This window comes from Dasypus novemcinctus, chromosome 24 (assembly GCF_030445035.2).
Source record: "Dasypus novemcinctus isolate mDasNov1 chromosome 24, mDasNov1.1.hap2, whole genome shotgun sequence".
In the NCBI taxonomy this organism is placed as follows: domain Eukaryota; kingdom Metazoa; phylum Chordata; class Mammalia; order Cingulata; family Dasypodidae; genus Dasypus; species Dasypus novemcinctus.
This window is the reverse complement of record NC_080696.1, coordinates 12,604,794-12,624,643: the sequence shown is the minus strand read 5'-3', so window position 1 is coordinate 12,624,643 and position 19,850 is coordinate 12,604,794. Positions and strand designations below refer to the sequence as shown.

The 19,850-nt window shown below is 34.9% G+C and overlaps 1 protein-coding gene and 1 pseudogene across 4 annotated transcripts in view; one reads left to right on the top strand and one right to left on the bottom strand.

Annotated features, from left to right (window-relative positions):
• Positions 1 to 19,850, bottom strand: part of MACROD2 (mono-ADP ribosylhydrolase 2) — a 2,160,736-nt gene that overhangs the window by 1,977,115 nt on the left and 163,771 nt on the right. The window lies entirely within an intron of this gene.
• On the top strand, positions 15,533 to 18,463 carry LOC139437544 (zinc finger CCHC domain-containing protein 17 pseudogene; annotated as a pseudogene).

Genomic DNA, 19,850 nt, shown 5'->3' with positions numbered 1-19,850 from the left:
CAATAGCAGTCTAGAAAATAGACATCAAAATTTTCTAATTTAACACTAGTGTTTTATACACCTTGGCCTAGTCTCAGCATCTCCAATATGTTAACCACACTCTCAGACCTCTGAGTCAAGGACTGAGTTATTTGGTCTGTTTAAATGCTCTATCATACTTCTTCCATCTGAAGAACAACAACAGATCTTTCAATGCCTTTGATATCTTTCAAAGATATCACATCCTTGGTGAAACCTCCCAAACAATTCTGTTTTCACAACATTTGGGTCATATTTCTATTGTATTTGAATTAGTCTTTACCCATGGTTGGAGTATTTATTACTGATGCAATAATGATATCTTATTCATATTTATATTTCTAATGTAATCAAATAAACATTTTTTGCTAAATGAATAAACCAGTCAATCAAGGCAAATTGGAGTATGTTTAGAGTAGATGACCAGTGTATATCAATTTATCTGCAAACAATGAAAATTAATAGTTAAAAAACATGAAGATTAAAGATAGAAACTTAGCAAAGGCACAGAGCACAAGACTCTTCAACTTTATAATGAGCTGCCATGTAAGATTTATTATGCACAATTTGAATTTTGCTAAGTACAACTGCAGTATTAACTACTGGTCTCCTTACAGTTAGAAAGACCATCTCACAAATATCTCTTTAAGATTAGGAAGATTATTTCACAAATAATCAAGGATCCAGTTACTTTGAAGAAACTAGACATGAGATTCCACCTAAGATTGCACTGATGGATTAAATATATTGTTATGAAGCTTTATGATTATCAGAGAGCAAAAGTGCTTTATTATAAAAAGCAAAGTATGACAATCCGCAATTTATGACCTAACTATCTCAGACATCACCTTTTCCATGTGGGCTCTGCATCCTCCTTGAACATCCTGTGTTATTTGGTCAAATTTAAGTGCCATAAGAAACATATTAGGAGCTTTGCACCAGGGAGATGAGGTAAAGAAAGTGTGGAGTAAAAGAAAGCCTACATGAAAAATGTGACATTTGAGATTGTGAAAAAGGGATAGCATTTTTGTTCAGGATTTAAATACTGATAATGATATTTCCTTTATTTAGAAAGAAATGGGAAGCAGATGCAGAAAATGGGAGTAAGAATTTATTTTAATCAAAGATATAAAGACACCATTTCACTCAGGAATAGAATTTTCCCCCAAAACCCAACAGTTAAGCTAAGCACAGCAAAATATAGTGGGCAAGAACTCAGTCTCTATAACCAAACTACATGAGGTGACGTATGTGTTTCACTTCTTAGCAGCTCTGTGACCAAAGGTAATCTACTTAACCTCTCTATTTCTCAGTTTCCTCATCTACAAACAGAAATAATACAAATGCCTAACTTTGTCATTGTGGGAATAATTGCAAAGTCATTAGAACAGGGTCTAGCACACAGTAAGTGTAATATAAGTATTTTTTATTCATTCCATAACACAAAAAATACTAAAAACAGATTTGTAGCAAATTAATTATATGCCAAATATATACTGCTTTTGGAAGTACAGAGAAAGGTAAGCAACTGCTCCGTTAAGAATGGGATAGGTAAAATGGAAAAGTTTGAGTCTAACAGGTTTAGTTAAAAGAAAGGAAGAACTTCTTAAATATAAAGGTTAACTGTTGGGATACATTATCCAGGGAGAATATCTTTCATGAAGCTGTTTAAACAGAGTAGATTCCCATGTGTTCAGAAAGGGTTAAGTACAATCCTGCCAGAAACCAAAAAAATTTTACAGAGCCTTTGTGTTCATTTCAGGTATTCAACCACAGAAAAGAATTAGAAGAAAATGATTAGGAAATTCAAATACACTTTTTTTCCTCCCCTTCCCCCCCACCCCAAATTTTGTCTCTCTCCTCAAAATATGGCTTTGCAGTTCCATTGTTAAGCTTTTCTCAAGATTTTTCTCTCCACTAAGTCACTCAGTACTCCCCTGGTCAGGAGCCAGGCTATCTCAGAGCTTCATCAGCCACAGTCTGACATCTGTCAACATCTCGAGGAAACCCAGAAAGAGAACACAAATGGAATAGCAGCTAAACTCAAAGACGACCACTATTGATTCCTTCCCTCCCACATGTACAAGTTACTCCCTTATCAGGAGGTAGAGATCATTGCTCTATACTTTGGATTTTTACTGAGTCTGTGATTGCTTTAACAATAAAATAGGGGGGAAGTGATATTTGGGGACTTCTGAGCCTAGACGTTAAGAACACCTGACAGTTTCTGTTCTGGTACTCAAGGAGTCCTAAGCTATCATGCAAGAAATACAGGCTATCTTGCTGAAGAAAGAGTGGGGAGGCCACTGGAGAAGACAGGCCCTGGGACTACAAGAAGAAAAGCCCAGCTGCCTCCACAACCAAGTCAAGCCTCCAGATGGCCCTTGCAATCATATGACTCCAGTCACAACAGAAGAACTGTTCAAGTGGGCCCAATAGCCACAGAAGGCGAAAAAAAAAAGTAAAAAAATAATTTGAGACTTTCGGAAAGTTGTAAAAATAATACAGACTTCATATATACTCTTCACCCAATTTCCCTTAATGTTTGAAACATTCAAAACCATAATACAATGACCAAAACCAGGAAATTAACATTCATACAATATTATTAGCTAAATTACACATCTTATTACGATTTCAACAGTTTTTCCTCTATTATCCTTTTCCTGTTCCAGGATTCAATTCAGGATCCCACATTGCATTTAGTTATTGTATCAATTTAGTCTCTCTCAAACTGTGACATGTTACAGTTCCTAGATGGGTTTTTTTGGCTTTCATAACTTTGATACTTTTGATAATTACTGGTCATTTATCTTATAGAATGTATTTCAATTGCGTTTGTTGATGTTTTCTCATGATTAAATTGGGGTTATGTATTGTTGGCAAGAACATCATATACCTAATGTTGTATCCTTCTCAGTGCATGATATCAGGGGTACATAATTTTGATATGTCTTATTTCTGATTATATTAACCTTGAGCACATGATTAAGGTGGAGTCAGCAGAGTTTCTCCACTCTAAAGTTACTATTTTCCCTTTGTAACTGATAAATATCTTGGGGGCAGGGGAGGTTACTTTGAGACTGCCAATATTTTGTTTCTCCTCAAACTTTTGATTTTAGCATTCATTGGTGGATCTCGCCTGCAAAAATTATTTCAGTGATATTTGCTTAATTAGTGGGTTTTTATTTCCCTCATTCCTTCTACATTTGTTCTTCTGAATTTTTTATAAGGAAAAGCTGTTGCTCCCCTCCTATTCAATTATTTATTTAGATTAGCATGTACTCATCAGTATGGATATTTACTTTATTCTATGGATTATGATCCAATACTACCATTATTTATTTTGTTACTCAAACTGTTCCGGTTTTGGTGATTGGGAACTCCTTCAGTTTGGCTCCTGTGTTCTTTTGACTAGCTTCAATCATTTTTCTAACACTTCTTTATCTTCTGGCACTATAAATGTTCATCTTGTATTTTCCCTGCCCCAGTCCTGAAATCAACCTCTTTTCCAAGGAGCTCTGGTTCCTTTTATTAGAGAATGGTATTTAAAAAACAAGATCTGTTACTAGATTTGCTCACTGCTACTGAGGGTTAATTGCTCCTAGTCACTGTCAATAGAGCTAAGTAGCTAAGAAATATACATATATATATGTATGGGTTAGTATATATACATAAACATGCAACTGTATTTCTAAAATTTTCTATGTATATCAGTATAGATAGATATAGATACAAAGATAAAGATATGTAATTATAAGTTCATTCTGACATCTCTGATTCTAATTCATTACAAACTTTACTATAACCTTCCATTTTCCTTATTTATAACTTCTTTCTCTGACAGTAAGAAGTGTGGCTCTCATTAACTACAGTTCATTTACTTATTTGTTCATTTCTGTTAGACACATAAGGTAGTTACAGAATTGCTAACTTACACCCATGGAGAACCTTATTTACTAACCAGGATACAATATTTCTATACTCTAGACAAAATACTGTTTTCCAAAGTTACGCAGGATAGTTCTAGTCTTTTTCATCCCCTCAGTATGATTATATTACTTATTTGTCATACAATTAGATTAATTTGTTACCATTAGTATTCCATTTGGGGCCCCCTTCCATGATCCTGGAAATAATGATTGATTTCAATTATTGATTTTGTTTGATATGTGAAATATTACTATGATTAAAAGATACACCAAAAAAGGTACAACCTCCTCATTCTTACTACTCTGGCCTCATTCCACATTCTTTCCAGACTGTTCCCACCCAGCCTGTATAGGTAATCAATTTCTTCAGATTCTTATTTAACACTCCTATATTTTTTTTTGCACAAATGAGTGGAGCACAAGTGTGTTTTCTTATATACCTTTCTTTCTCACATGAAACAGAGGACACTATTTTGTACTGTTATTTTATCTTAATGGTGTATATTGGAAGTCATTCCAAATAAGTTCATAGCTGTCTTCCTTATTTTTCCTTTTACAATTGCATAATACTCTTTTGGGTGAATATGCCATAAATTATTCAACACTTTCCTATGTATGGGTATTTATTCCCTATATTTTTCTTTTACAGATGATGCTGCAATTAATAATCTTGTATATATGCATTTTAGTGTTCGGGGTAGATTCTTAGAAGTGGAATTGCTGGGTCAAAAGGCAAAGATTTATTTTTATTAGGTATTGTCAACTTTCCCTCCAGAGGATTATTGCTATTAACAACATATGAAAGTGGTTGTTTCCCTACAGCTCACCAACAGAAAATGTTATTCTACTTTTAAAATCTTTGCCATTTCAATCAGTGAGAAATGGTACCTCACTGTCTTTATATTTCTCTAGATATGAGTGAGTTTGAACACTTTTTCATATAACTAAGAGCTATTTTATCTCTATTTTGTGACTTTTTCACTTCCTTCTCTTTTTTTTATAGGGTTTTTGATCCTTTGTCCCTTGATTTTTCTTTATGTATTAGGGATATTAGCCCTATGTCTATGGTAGACACTGAAAATATTTTCTCCCACTTTATTAGTTGTCTTTTGATTGATTATGTTGTTACAGACCATGCAATTTTTTAAAAAATTTTATACCGTCAACTATCAATCTTTTCTTTTATTGCTTCTGGATTTTGAGTCAAAGTTAGAAAGCATTTCCTTACACAAAGGTTAAAGAAGAATGGAACAGTTGTGTTTTTCAGGAGTGCTTAAATTGTTTTTCTAATACAAGTTTTGCACATCTCTCATTTATTCTTAAGGAGTCACTCTTCTTTGTTGATATTGGAATCGTTATTGCTTTAAGTCACTAAATTTGAGGGTGGATTGTCACACAGCAATTGATAATTGAGAAAGATGAACTAGCACAAATCTACAGTCACTGCTAGAAAATCAAGTCAGAAATATGATAGCATTACTTATGAGGATAAAAGAGATAAATGATGGATAAGAATTGGTTTAAAGTCTTCGAAGAAAGATAATACTGAAGAGCATAACATTATTGCTTATATTCAATGATATTTTCAAAAGAAAATTGAAAATGCATATTAATTTTAAATTTAAAAGGGTAATTGAATGCTATAGAAAACAACATTAACTGCCAGTTAATTTCTCAAGCCATTTGGGTAAAGGAAAGAGGTAAATATTGGAGAAAGGAAAACGTAAATGACAGACAATTTATTTGATATTACAATAAAAAATTATAAATCAGGCACTAGAAAAGTATTTCGATATCTATTCTAAAATTTCCAGATTTCAGCAGTTCCAGAAAGCACATTCCACTTTAAATATCTGCAGAAGCTACCACAAAAGGTCACCACCTTAACTACACAAATATATTATCATGTAAGTCTAAGTAGTAAAAACTCACACACATTTAATTCAAATCCTCTTGCCATCTTTTGCATATGCTTTATGAATTTTAATTATTTTTGGAGTCTTGCAGAAGCTTTACTTTAAAAAAAAAAAACCTTCTGTTACCACAGGCAATTTCACAATCCTGTGATTCATAGTAATGTCTCCGATAAATATCTCTAATGAACCACAGAGAAGACAGATTCAAGTTTGATTCATTCTAGATTCCATAGTTTAGGTGCATGGAAAAATCCATAATTAATCCAAGCTTCTAAATATAGTTAACAACTATTAGTGATTTTTATAGAAGACACATCTCCAGATCCTCTATTGATCCTAGAAAATATTTGTATTTGTTTGGGGGTGAATGCTAGTAAGTAATTCATCTAAAATTAGGACAACAGGATAAAAGTCTTGTAAGTCATTAAGTTGGCAACCTCATCACCAAGGGCCCAAACCCTAAAAGGCATATAACAATTGTCTCAAAGTTTATGTAATTAAGTTTTCATACTCCAATTCAGTGGAGAATTTTTTGAAGCTCTCACCACTAACTGCTTGCCCTGATTTTAAGGAACAATTCGAACAAGTTTTTAAAGTTTGTTTGTTTTCCCCAGCAGAAATCAATTAGAAAAATTAAAAGAGAAATATACCTAGAGGGGGGCAGCCATCAGCAGTGGGACAGAGGATGGCCTGACAAGCCAGGAATCTATCAGAAAAACACTATTAAAAGGAAGCGAAAGAAACTCAAAGTAGTCTGGAGACATTTAGTGTTGGGGTAATACCCAGACACAGAGGTGTCAGTTACTCAAGATTCAACAGTCCGGCCTAGTAGTTAAGAACAGCCATTGGTATCATATACAGATTGTTGAGTCCAAATGATACCACTGCCACGTAATAGAAGTTGAACATAGGCACAATGCAGCACAGTACATTCACTAAGGTTTATAATGAGAACCTTGAAAGATGAAGAAAAAATTAGTTTAAAATGTCAGCAAATTCCACTGAAATGTATACTTAAGAATGATTAAGATAGGAAATTTTGTTATATGTATATACACACAATTTTTAAAAGTGTTTTTGTTGAAGAAAGCAAGAAAAAAAAGAATGTATTTTAGAAAGATTTCCATTCAAAATGGTCAAAATTTAGTTAAGAGTAAAAGATCAGTGATCTGCAAAATAAATTAATGTGAATTTTCATTTATCCATACCAACTCTGAAATTCCAGATCTGACCTTAGAGTGCTTTAATTTACATTTAATTATGCTTAGGGCCTTGGTTAATCTATACTTCCCTCTCTAAAGGAAGAGGCTCAAAATTCCAGACAATTCATATCAATAAAAAAGACACCTTATTTTTTGTCTCATTAGATTTGCTATTTTTTTCTAACATTGCAACAACTTAAAAGCTATCTTCGAATTGATCATAGCATCTCTCTTGCTGGTATTTCATTCATTATTCATTGATTCATTCAATCCTCAGATATTTATAGTACTTACAGATTGATGATCATCTGAACATACTTTTTAAAATATAACTTCCTATATTCCATTTTATTTCCTTTTTGAAATTAAAATATATTAATTTCTTACTTAAGGACTATCAATATATATATGTTAAGTATCTTTATAAATTAATTCCAGGAGCCTTTATGACAGAGGTACCTATAGTTATCTTTTAGGTTACTATTAGAACAAGTCAATACCAGGACATGTCCAAACAGGATCCACCCAATTTCAGATCTTTACTTCTTTTCACTGATAAGTTAGTCAACTTGCTTTTTCAACTAATATCAACCAAAGTAATTAATTATTGTACTATATATATTGTATACTTCCATGGGATGAACAGTGTTAGGTAGCTCCTAATACCTGCTCTTGACACACAGAAAGATCTTAATAAAGGATGTTTCTTGAATTAATATTTGATAAATACATGGAAAATATTTTTTAAAAGTATAATTCACTGAAAGCTTAATTGCAACTATGGAATTATGGGACTTTTGAGATTTACTTTTGTAATAAAAATATGTTTAAAAACGCTGTCTGAAGAAATAAGATATTGTCCCTGCTATTAATGACTTTACAGCTAGTTCATGAGCAAACATACATAATCATGTGAAACTGAAAATCAATAATTCAGGACAAAAATACAGAAAGTGTCACAACATTGTAGATTATTAATTGCTAAATAAATAGTTCACACAATTGCTACAGGGGTTTCTGAGAAAGGGGGGAAAACTCTATGGGCTAAAATGGTCTTGCTTCATAAAAGAGAAATGGCATGAACTGGATCTTGAAGGGGAAGGGAAGAGAAGAGCAGAGGAATACGAAGAGAAGAGACAAAGTTGTGGGGAATAAAGTAGGTGAAATCAAAGGGGAATCCAAGGTTCCAAAGCTAGAGAAGAATGCTGAGAATGAAATAATGTTTCAGACATTTTGAGCTTGAACTGTGTGGGAGGCCCCTGATAGAAATATATATTCGGTAATTTGATAATAGTAGAACTGGGGCTCAATTGCGAGATCAGAGCTCAAGAGGAATATTTTGGAGTTAGCTTCACAGAAGTGATATTTGATACCCTGAAATAGACGCTGTTCTCCAAAGGAGAAACTATTATAGGGGTATAAGAATAGGAGGTCAACTGAAATTTTGAGAATCTATTTTTAGGACACAGATGAAGAAATAGGAATAAGCACACACACACACATACACACACAGAATAAAAAGTGAAAGAGGAAAATGAACAACCATCATGGAAACTAATGAAAATTTTGTTACCTCTCTCCTATACCATCAGGAAATACTTTCCTGTAATCCATATCTCTCTCTGACTTTGGAATCCTATAACCATCACAAAGAATTATATCTTAAAAACATTTCTTTCCCTTACGCAAAAGGTTAATAGCCCTCAAGAGACAATCGATGTCAACTGCATTGTACTATTCACTATTGGCAAATCATTCACTATTAATACATTATTCAGTAATACATCAAAATGAAAATAATGGCATGTCTTGAACCAGAAATTATACTGTGTTACTTCCATTAAGGCCTATGCAGCAAGCTCTTAGGTTTTCTATACAATGGAAGAAAGTCAATTCCTTTCTGAAAATCATGATGACAATGACATCAGAGATTAGGGTCCAAAGTTTAATATCCTAGAGAGGACTTGCATAATAAAAAGAAATTGCCTATAGCACCAGATAAAGAGGATAACATAGCCTAATAATTTAGAATTTTTACACTGATAACTGAGGGTCCTTCATTCATTCACTCATTTAATCATTAAAACACTGAAAACCTTTAAGTGTCAGGCATCAAGAACACAAATATGAATAACCCACAATCCTTGCTATGCAGAGCATTTTCACCAACCAAAACAAATTTGAATATTAGGTAAAACGAGTAGATTTAACTATTTCTGAAAAGCTGTACAATTTACAAGTCAGGCAAAAGGGAAGTGGCATTCATAAGAGAATTAACATCTACCTGTACCTGGCTCTAAGGATTCTCCAAAAAGACTCATAGTTTAAACAAGTAGCCTCACTTACTCCTGTCTCATTTCTTCTAATCCACATTTAGTAGTTTAATCAGGCCCACTCTAAAATTCAATAATCCCAGTTTCATCAATGTATCAATTCTCTTCAATAACAGGTATATAGAGGAAAATATATTCATATTCTCTTTAAGTAAAGCAGGCAGAGTTGAGTATCATTTGAAATCCATGTCTTAACTGCTTAATAGTAGACTCCTGTAAAGTGCAAAATACCAAACTATGGAATTCAATAGTTGAAATCCCTCAGGATGGAAAAACATCTGCTCACGAAGGTGCTTATAGGGAATTTACATTGACTATTACAAAGCTGCTTTAAGTTAGAAACTTACATTTTTCACTCAGTAGTTGGCAATCAGCCACTCCAGCAATCATACAATATCCAATCTCCAAAAGAAAAAGTAGTTTGAGAAAGGCAGAAATTATGCGAGGGTTAATTTCAACTTTATGACTTTTACCTCACTACCTGGCTAACACCACTAATCACAAAGAAAACAATCAAAACAATAAAAAATAAATAGTGAGTACAGAGTAAAACATATGAGATGCAACTTCTAAAAACTTGCATTGGGAAGCAGATGTGGCTCAACAAGTTGGGCCTATCACATGGGAAGTCCCGAGTTCAGGTGCCAGTGCCTCCTAAAAGAAGATGTGCAGACGTCGCCTCCTGCTGCAACGAGCTAGACACCGCTTCCTGCCGCAACAAGCTAGATGTCACAATCCAGCAAGATGCCACATCCTGCAAAGAGCAGAGAGCAGATGTGGCTCAGACCAATGGACACTCATCTCTCCTGTGGAAAGGTCCCAGGTTTGGTTCCTGGTGCCTTCTGGAAAAGGCAAGCAAACAATGAGCAGACAAAGAAGAGAACCCTCTGGGGGAGGAAGGGGGTAAGGAAAGGTGGAGTAAAAAAAGAAAAATGAAAGTAAATAAATAAGTCAATCTTTTTAAAAACTTTGCATACTCTAGCAGTTTGATATGGTTATGAATTCCAAAAATAGATACTGGATTATGTTTGTTATCTGGTCTGTACATGGGTGTGATTAAGTAATGATTAAGGCTTTGATTGGGCCATATCATTAGGGCGTTGAGTCCCCACCCACCAAGGGGTGGGACTCACAGATAAAAGGCATGGCAAAGGACAGAGTTGAGGATTTTTGATGTTGGAGTTTGATGCTGAAGCCTTAAGCTGGAGTGCCAGGAAGTAAGCTCACAGAGGAAACAGAAGCAAGCCCCAGGAAGAGAGGAACCCTGAACCCAGAGAGAAGCAAGACCCTGGAAGAGAGGAACCCAGGAAACCTGAACCCTAGCAGATTTCAGCAGCCAACTTATGCTTTATGGCCTGTTATCTGTAAACTCCTACCCCAAATAAATACCCTTTATAAAAACCAACCAATTTTGGTATTTTGCATCAGCACCCCTTTATCTAACTAACACACATACCCAACTTTCTGAATGATTATACTTAAAAATTAATTTAGTTTGCCACTAAGGAAGAAAAATTAAATGGGAGCTCAAAAAGTGGATTAACAAGTAATGTAGGAAGGAAATGTCACATTTGGTACTATATCAATCCATTTTTGTTCAGTTTAGTAAGCTAAAAACTTAGAGGAAATATAGATAGTGGGTTAGAAAATCTAGCAGTCCACTGTTAAACAATACTATAAATAAAAATAGTATCTGAAAAAAAGGCAGAATTAGAAAGCCAAGGGGGTAATACACAGATTAAAATATTTTTTCTCTATTTAATTTGGAAATTAGAACCAAAAGAAGCAATAAAAGTTAGATGCAACATAGATTATGCCCCACACCTGCTTAGATTTTCAAGAAAATTGAGAGAATTCATGAGTATAGGTAAAAAAAATTTTACCCATTTCTTAAATAAAGATTTAGAAAAAAGCAGATGATGTCATTCTTACATAGGCATAGGTATTCTAAATAAAAAACTGATGTTTACAGTTAAAATGTTGAAATGTTAAAATTATATTAACTTTTACAGATTGCATATTAATAACAAACTAATTCTGCGTGTTTTAAGAAAAGTGGAACATGGATTTTTAAAGCTTTCTAAAATGAGCTTAACTGGAAGAGAAAAAATATTAACCAAACCTAGTAAAACCGATTACTAAAGAGGCTCTGAAATCTCCTTCCCTAAGATGAATTAAGTCAGGAACACATCTATCTCAACTTGTTTAAATGAAACCAGATTGAGGCTTAAGGTTGAATTAGGTAAAAGCCACTAATTACTTTTCATCAGTCATGTCTGTGGTTTCCCTACCCAAAAACTCCAAAATGCAATAAAGTTTTAAAATTTATGACAAGATTCCTTATATTACAGAAAATCATTTTGTATGTGAAATAGCATACTAATGGAAAGGTGTCAATTAATATTTAATTGTAGGGAAGCGGATGTGGCTCAAGCAATTGAGCTCCCATTTACCATATAAGAGGTCCAGGGCTCGATACCCAGGGCCTTCAGGTGAAGGCAAGCTGGCCCGTGTGGTGAGCTGTCCCATGCAGAGTGCTGCCCCATTCAGGAGTGCTGCTCCACACAAGAGCGCTGGTGTAGCAAGATGACACAACAAAAAGAGACAAAGAGGAGAGATAATAAGAGACACAGCAAACCAGGGAGTTGATGTGGCACAAGAGAATGATTACCTCTCTTCCAGTATGGAAGGTCCCAGGATTGGTTTCCAGAGCCGCCAAATGAGAACATAAGCAGACACAGAAGAATACACAGTGAATGGACACACAGAGCAGACAATAGCAGGAGGATGGAGAAATAAATAAATAAATAAATCTTTTTTAAAAATTTAATTGTAAAGAAAGAGTAAAATATATCTGGAAAGACGTACAAGATAGAAAACCCAGAAGACAATTTTAAAGAAGACAATTTTAAAGAAGACAATTTTAAAGGCACCTAAAACAGTTATTACAGAAATGGTTATGATTAATTCTAGTTATTTAAATTTATATTATCATATATGTTCTTTTCAGTATTTCTGGATAAGGAAAGAATCTCACTAGGGCTTTCAAGTCAAAACAATTTACTCTTATTTTAGCCTATATTAAAGAGATTTCAACTTTGAAATACAGCCAAGAGTTCCTGAAGCTCCTTTCTACCCAGTCATTGTGGTTGGAGAGATGCAAAGATGAATAGCACTCAGTTCTCATCCTTAAGGAGCTCACATTTTAGCAGAGGAGAGTGAAACGTAAACTAGCAATTATGACACACATGATAAATACTGAAACAAAGGTTTATATATAGTGTTTCCAAAGACCAAACTGAGATGAGTTATTATATAGACTTGTGGCCCAAGGAAAGAACAAAGCCAGAAACAGCCAAAAGGAATTTGACGCCAGAGTCTCTCAAGGAAAGCTTCAGAGCTCACTGATAGAATTTAAAAAGGTATTACTAAATTGCATACTGAAACCATCTTGACAGATTCCATTTTCAGTGTCCATGGAATTTCCATTTGTTGCTAATATTCTTATCACATATAAAGTTCTCATCCCACAACAAAAGCTGGCCAGTGCATTCTTGAGGCATAATGAGAACAGGATCCATGTAAAGTTTCAAGTCAGTACTGATGACATCAGTCTCAAATCATATATAACCAAGTTATCAGCACCTTAGGGATTAAAAAAGAGCCATTTATCTTTAAAAAGCCTTTTAAATATTTAGTTGATCTAATGCTATTAATAAATAAGGTAGCATTAGTTAAAGTTTTTGGGAAATAGGCCTGTCCTTTCCTTCCAATACTTGTGCATTTTAGTGTTCTTCATAGAGAAGCTGACAAATCATTTTTCTAAACTGGCAAAGAGTGCTGGAATTAAAATCTAAAACAAAAGTCAGAAGGAAAAAAAGCATCTTCCTTTTTGACACTACATGTATGTATTATTAAAGTTTTGTTTCTCTTTTCATATTAATCAGACTCATAAATAACTAATAATACACAAAAATTTAAATTTTGTGGATTTTAAAAATTAGCAGCATGGTAAATGCCTTTTTATCAAGGACCTATTTTTTTCTCATTTTAATATATTCATTTTAGCTTTGCCAACTAAAGAATATACATACACCATATTTTTACTGAAAAAAAGTTCCTTATCACTTTCTAGTATTTTCAGTTTTATACATTCAGAAACCATATGTTGAGACATTTGTAAAGTTCCCTTTATAGGTCAATATGCTAATGTGGTCTGGTCTGTTCTTTTTAATATCAGCACATAGATTATGTCTGACAAAAATCTTAATATGCTCTTAGAACTGAACAGTCATTAGCCCCAGTCTGCCACAATGAGCACAAAACAGCTGAAACTTAGGCACCTTTCTGTATCAACCTTTCAGATGGACTTGACTTTTCCTTTTCTCTTTACACTTTGGGCATCCTTTTTCTTTTTTAATTGTACTAAAACGTCTAGAGTCACCTGCCACCCACTAGAAAGGCATTATTCTATTGACCTTCTGTCCAGAGTACTCCCACCACTGTTTTTATTTCTCACTCAAGAAGACTGTGTTTGGCTTTCCAGCAATCATACCTAACCAAAAATGAAAGATCTGCTAAATTCATCTCTCCTATTATTACTGTTCCTATAAACTTTCTTCTTCTAATATTTGATATCTGTTATTACTAAATCTCAAACATTGTGTTGGAACCAAGAAAAGACCTACCTATTTTATCTGTTCTTTTCTAATTATAACCAGCTAAGTCCATTTCGATTAGATCACAAAATCAAGAGTTGTTATCTACATCTATGTATAGCTATATATGGATATATACATACACATCATCAATAATAAAATTAAAATTTTAATTTATGATCAAAATAAATTAAATTGTTTGGTTAATATGAGAGGGTTGTCAATGCAGAATGAAAAATTACTGTAGGCATACAATTATGGAAAATTGCCTAATGATGGGTATAAATGAAAAATAACATGACATTATAATAGAACCCATGACAATATTTCACCAAAAGAAACACAGGAACTACCAAGATTATGTATCAACAAACCATAATACAAGTATCAGTACCTGGACTAACTGAAAATAGACAATGAAAAAGAAAATAAACCTGCAGAGAAAAAAAACAGAAACAATGAAAACAGACTCAAAAGAATCAATTGCTGTTGACTGATTTAATTTACTCAAAGCACCGGAAAAAAAAAATCCGTCGTCAAGTACATTGGAACTGCAATAAATTCTGCTTAATAGACCTATATTTTCTTTAGTTTATTGACCAAAAAAATCACAAAGAGACATTAAAAAGACTCATTTTTTGAGCCAAAACAGCCCTGAAACATGGAGAAATATATAAAGTATGTGGGAGCCTACTGAATGAAGGACTTCAAATAAACATGAATGTTAAAAAGAAACCAGTTATCCCACGCCCAATGCTGATGTGCACAAGAAGTGCCATGCCACACAGGGATGTCCCCGAGTAGGGGAGCCCCATGCACAAGGAGTGCCCGTGCACCCTGTAAGGAGAGCCACCCAGCGCGAAAGAAAGTGCAGCCTGCCCAAGAATGACGCCGCACACACGGAGAGTTGACACAACAAGATGATGCAACAAAAAGAACACAGATTCCTGTGCCACTGACAACAACAGAAGCAGACAAAAGAAGAACACGCAGCAAATGGACACAGAGAACAGACAGCTGGGGTAGGGGGTGGAGGGGGAAGAGGAGAGAAATAAATAAATAAATCTTTTAAAAAAAGAAAAAGGAACCAGTTACCAGATTGATAACTAAAGTGAATACAAAGCTATTAAACAAGTTAGTTCTTGTTTTACTCTGGAACCAGCTTTGGAGATAATTTATATGGTCATATAACTAGACCATGTTTTACTTTTTTTCTTTCAAAAAATAAAAATTGTGTTTAAAAACATGAGAACCCAAATCAAAACATAGTATTACAGAGACCCAGAACTAACACTGAGTAAGTATAAGAAAGCTGGGGGATGGCTGCCCAAATTGGTAGGTAGTGCCTCGGTCATGGGGCTTGAGAGTGGCCCTTCTCAGCTGAAGGTCATCATATGGGCCCTGAGTTCCTAGCTCTGGATACTTGAATTAGCTTTAGCAGAACAAAAATGGAGGGACCATAGAATATTAAGGATGAATTCAGGAAGACCTAAGACCATGGAAAACTTGCCTGCTCTCTACACTATTTTTCTATGTGTTAGGTTACTATGTGACAGACCATGGAGCCTTTATCAAAATCCCAGGCTGACAGAAGCAAAGTCTGGTGATCAAACTCACATGTCATCCTGTTGGGGAAATAAGCTCTCCGGGATAGTAGATGTTGGAGACAAAGTGCAGTGAAGTTAATTGGCCAAGAGATGAAAAATGATAGGATAAAAGTATCCCTCTCCATGAAAGTTGTCAATGAGGACACAGAGCGACTTCGATCCCAACAACATTATCACTGATCAAGAAGAGAGATGGAAGCAGTACTCCAGGATTACACTGAGCAGAAGATCACACTCAAGACTGTCCTGAACACTACCCGCAAGAAGCGTGACTGTAAAGGCCAATTTGCAAAGGATTGTTTCATGCAACCAACTGGACTAAATACTCTGATACTTGAAGAAAAGCAGAAGAAAGAGGCAGAGTTTGAGAAGACTGACGCTAGAAAAGAAAGAAAATAAAAAGAAATATAGAGATAGGAAGGTATCTGGCTTTGACAGCTCAGACTCAGAGTGATACAGGCAGGAAGGCAAGGCATTCATCAAAAGACAGCAAGGCAGCAAAACAGCAGCAGCAGCACAAGAAGAAAATAAGCAGTGAGAGTGGAGAGTGGAAGGATGGTTGAGAGAATAAAGTACTAGGAGCCTTATCCCTTGAGACTCTGATACCTAGCAAGACTCAGCAGCAAGAATATGTCCTCCCACCCTATTGACATCTCTCCCTTGGGAGATGGTACCTTCTCCTGCAGCAGGCAGGTTTCACAGTTAAATGTTAAGAGCAGCTGCCTGAATGAACTGTTATTTCCTTCTCACTCCTGGTCCCTCTGCAACTCACCCATTCATTCACTTAACTTCATTTAGCAGGAGGTCCCATTGCCCTCTCCAGCTACCACTGCCAAAGCAAGATTCCTGTATAGGAGCCCATGCTACAGCCACAGGTAGTGCTGTGGGTGTGAGTCTGGTTGTAGTTACAGAGTACAGCAATTGGTCCTTCCCTTCTGGTCTGCCCTTGGCTGACTGGCTGGTGATCCCAGCTGCATCCACTAGAAGGGCAGAGAGCCTCTTCTCTGGTAGTATGAGGGAGAGAGTGGTAAGAAGTGGTGCTCATTTCTTCCAATTCCCCAACATGATTCTACTATGCTAAAAATGACAGCCAGTGGCCACACCAGAAAATGATCATTTGCAGTGACTAAGCTTGTGTGTGACATTCTTCCAAACCACTGAACCAGACAGCTCAAACCAAAATCATTGCCACACCTCATATTTATTACTAGTTGTGTAAATCAGTTCCACTTCAGGTCTCTGCTTAAATTCCTGGCACTTGAAAAAGATTTAAAACACGTAATACTTACAGTTAGAGGACATTCTTTCTAGGAAGCAGATGAGATCAGAGCTGTAAAGCTCAGTTCTATGTCTGAGTTTATGAAAATGGAGTATTACACTTGAATGCGAAACTCTTACCTGGGCCTAATAACAGAGGTTCCTAATCTTTTCTGGGTCTTGAGATAAAACCTACAGACCCTCTGCAGTAGAATGTGCACAATACCATATACATAAATTTGAATTCATGAATATCCCCTCTTCACCTCATTCTCACCCTCAAGCAAAGGGTCTATGATCTCAAGAACAACTGGACTAAAGAAAAAATCCACATTAGGCACAGCACTGTTGAAATGCCTTGAAAACTGCACTACACTCTTTAAGTACATAATCTATAACACAAACTTTGATTGGCAAATACAACATAAAAAAATAAATGTATGTGTAGAGAAAGACCTGAGAAAATAAACACAAAATAGGATTGCACTTAATCTCTAGGGTGGTGGTATTCTGGATGTTTTTAATTATCTTCTTGTTCCTTTTCTACATTTTCTGTTCTTTTCTTAATTGATATGTATTACTTCTATGAAAATTAAAAGTTAGTTTTTAAGATATAAAATGTAGCAAAAATGTCATGTAAAATATATAAAATTCTAATAAGGAATTACAGATTTTTGAGGAAGAAAATTTTATTATTTTGTCCCTCTAATACATATTACAAATGCGGAAATTCCTATCATGTGTGATGTTACATGAGTTGTTTGTAATAATTAGAAGATATCATGCAACCCCAATCCCTAGTCTTTCAAAACAGATGTCACTCTCTCCATTATATTTTCCTATATTTCATCTTTACTAACATTCCTTTTTGGTAAATTCATAATTGAATAAATTCAAAATTGATTTCTCATCATTTTTCTTAGTTTTCCTTTGCCCCACCCTCCTTTTTATTAAAGAAAATTTTCTTCCCATTAAAAATTACTACCTCAAAACACACTTTATTGTATAAATTTATTTTCATCTAAGAAATCTTTTCCTTAAAAGAAAGCATGAATAAGACAAAAACAAGAAGAGATGAAGAAAATTCAGAAAGGAAAAAAAAAAATGAAGTTTTTGTCGGTATTGATTAGAAAGGGAAGACAGAGAATCCCTCCTTCCTAATATTTCATATCCACCTTACTTCATGTTTTTAGAACTAAAAGTCTGCTGGGTGAAAAAATATGACTCACCCATAAGAGAAACCTAACAACTTCATAGATAAATGAGTTGTTACTATAAACACTAACTGTTATTTTAAAACAAAAGTAAATTTTTTTAAAAAAAATTCTTTTTAAAAAAAAGTAAATTTTACTTTGATTATTGGATAAGATGTTTAAGGCATAGCTTGGCTTTTATTTATTCCTTATCAGCAATAGAGTATATCACCAGAATAAAGTAAGTTAAATGACATCATCCACACAACTTCCTGATTCAAACCCTATCACATAGGAAAAAGAAAAAAAAGAATGAAAAGAAAACACTCCTAGGAAAAACACTGTGAAAAAAGAGGAAAAGTAAAAATTCATATTAACATACTGTTGGAGAAAATACGGCGCTTACTGGGGCACAGAGACTGATTCACCATAAGCAAAGAATTTGTTGAGAAGCTCTCCAACAGAGGGGTCCTGAGAACAGACTTCAGCCCCCTCCTGGAAGGGGTGGATTTGAATTTATACAGAACTGTCTTAGGTGAGGAAATGATAGTTGGTGGGAGGGTGTTGAGGGTCCAAGTGAGGTGCAGGGACCAATAGGAAGCTCTAGAGATGAAAACCTTCCCTGATAGTGACTAGAGGATAGTGGGTTAGGGAGTTATGGTTTCTTGAAATGCTGCAGGAGCAGATGTTTCTTTGTTCTATAGGAATTTTATCTCTCTCTAATATGTAGGTAGGGAAGGTTTCCATTTCCCTTTACTCTCATTTCTATGTGGGGAAGTGCCATGCCCTTAGGCATGTGGGCTTATGAGGATGGGGTTAGCCTTTCCCCATTGCATATTAGGGGAAACTGCGCTACAGCTTGTTAATTATTGCAAACCTCTAACACATACTCATTTAAAATTGAACACATTTGTGGAGAAAAATCACACACACACACATAAGAAAAGCAGTAAACATTCTTTCTTTAGGATACTTTTGTACCTGGGATAGTATAATTTTCTACATTAAATAAAAAGCATATGAAATATTCCATTGGAATACATACAAATAGAAAATATGAAAAAAATAGTGTTTTTAATTTTTAAAAACTGATATCTTCATTATCCGATTGTTCCCAATCATATATATTTCATGTAAAAGGAAATACGGTTCTGTATGATACAATCACCAATTTCTCTTCTTACATGAAATCCTATCCCAGGAAGCAGAAGTGGCTCAAGTGATTGAGCTCCCACCTACAACACAGGACTTCCCCGGTTTGGTTCCCAGTGCCTCCTGGACAGCATGTACAAGATGGTGAGGTGGCAAGGCAAGATGATGCAACAAGATGACCCAACAAGGAAACACAAAGAAGAAACACAATGAAAGACACAATAAAGCAGAGAGTAGAGGTGGCTCAAGTGATTGAGCACCTCTCTCCCACATGGGAGGTCCCAGGTTCGGTTCCCAGCACCTCCTGGAGAAGAAGAGAGAGCACAAAGCCAAAGGAAGCACACAGCAAATAGAGACCGAGAGCAGACAGTGAGAGGAAACAATGAGGAGGGCAGGGGAATAAAAAAATATTTTTAAAAATAAGAATTTGTTAAAAAAAAAAGCATCTCACTAAACTTGACTGGTTTGGCGGAAATGAAAGTATAAAGAATGTGGTCACAAAACATTAATGTTGGAGGAATATATAATAGCACAGCCACTTTGTAGAGAAAACTGTCAAAGACTTACAAAAGTAAACCTGAA